Source organism: Phalaenopsis equestris, unplaced genomic scaffold (genome assembly GCF_001263595.1).
Source record: "Phalaenopsis equestris unplaced genomic scaffold, ASM126359v1 Scaffold000224, whole genome shotgun sequence".
Lineage (NCBI taxonomy): Eukaryota > Viridiplantae > Streptophyta > Magnoliopsida > Asparagales > Orchidaceae > Phalaenopsis > Phalaenopsis equestris.
The window spans coordinates 5,230,866-5,232,540 of NW_018164666.1; positions in this window are offsets into that span (position 1 = coordinate 5,230,866).

Consider the following 1,675-nt stretch of genomic DNA (forward strand, 5'->3'; position numbering starts at 1 on the left):
ATTATAACGAGCTAATTTCGAGCCGAACACGAGCCGAACACGAACACGATTTTCATTTTCGAGCCGAACACGAACACACTGTTCACGAGCCATTTCGAACACGAGCCAATTTCGAACACGAGCTAATTTCGAACGAGCCGAACACGAGCCGAGACTGAGCTCGCTCAGGCTCGGCTCGTTTACAGCCCTAGCAACAACCAATTGATGGTGGTCTGGTGTCTCTACAACAGTGGTATGACAGTAGTGATTCGGTGGTGGCGGTGGCCATAGAGCAGTAGCTGGTGGTTGCAACGGTGGTTCGACGTTGGTGACAGTGGTCGATCAATGATGGTCATGTGATGATAGTAGTTTGACAACGATGGTTGAGCATCAGTGGTCCGGCTACGGCTCAATGATACTGGTTGGCCAGTAGTGGTCTAGCGGAGGCGGCAACTACCAGACAGTGGCGGTGGCGATCATACGACAATGACAAGGCAACTCAACAATAAAGGTCGGACGACAATGGTCCGATGATGGAGGTGACCACATGGTGGTGGTCCATTAATGTAGGTGGCCAAACAGCAGTGGCCATTTAGCAGCGATGATGGTCTGATCGTGGCGACGACTAGCTTGTCGCGGTCCTACAATGGTCGAGCGTGGTACACCTCAAGAGCTTGGAGCTCCTTAAGCCTTTTATTCCAAGTCTAGTTCCTCCCTCATGGAGAGAATGAGTGTCTATTTATAGAATTTATGAGGGTCACCTCTGTAAATACTATATGAGTTCAGATCACTCCATGAGATGGCTTAAAGTGATCCCTTTGATCATTTGACATTTTATGAGCATTTAAGCACTTTAATGATGTTAGAATTAAGCAACCTTGGGCTTATTGGATTCAGCTCATTGAGACACTCGATTTGACTTTGAAGTTGTCAGATTTGGAAAGCATTTGGTCTCCTAAAATATATTTCAAGTAGACCTGGGCATTAGGCAGGCCGGGCTTGGCTTGGGCTATGCTTAATCAGGTTTTGATTAGTCAAACCTGGCTCGGATTGTGCTTGAGCTCCATTTCTATCGAAAAAATCATATCTAAGCCCGCACACTCAATAAGCCAGGCCGGCCCACAGACTTTGAAAGAAAATCTGGGTATGAAAAAATTAAAAGTTGCCCGTTTCATATGTAAATATCTCTGACTTTAAACATGAGTCAATGCCCCCTTCAAACCACAAATTTGACAATTACATCTCCATACTTTAAGCAGGCAGCCTCAAAAGCCAAAAATCTTTGCCTCCTTTATAGCTCAACAATCCGCTTCGGAGAAAGGAAAACAAAGATAAAAGTTGCAAACTTGAAAGGTTTCAATTTGTCAAATTTGGGTGCAATGAAGTAGTTCCTTCTCAACAATGTCAGTTTGACACCAAATGAACAGATATAAATGTAACTTGTGATGTAAAAATAGAAAAAATGGGTAAAAAATTGTAAATTTAACATAGAAGAAAGAAGTTCAAATTATAAATTTACCCAGGCTGGGTTCTACGTGGACGGGCGAGTTTGACTATTGCGGGCTCTGGCTAAGTCAATGCGGCCCGGGCCGGGTCAAGCCCGCTAAATTTCTATTTTCTAATGTCAAGCCCGCCTATGATCTGCGGGCTTATGGCGAGCCTGTCGGGCCACCCGACCAATACTCAAATATAATTC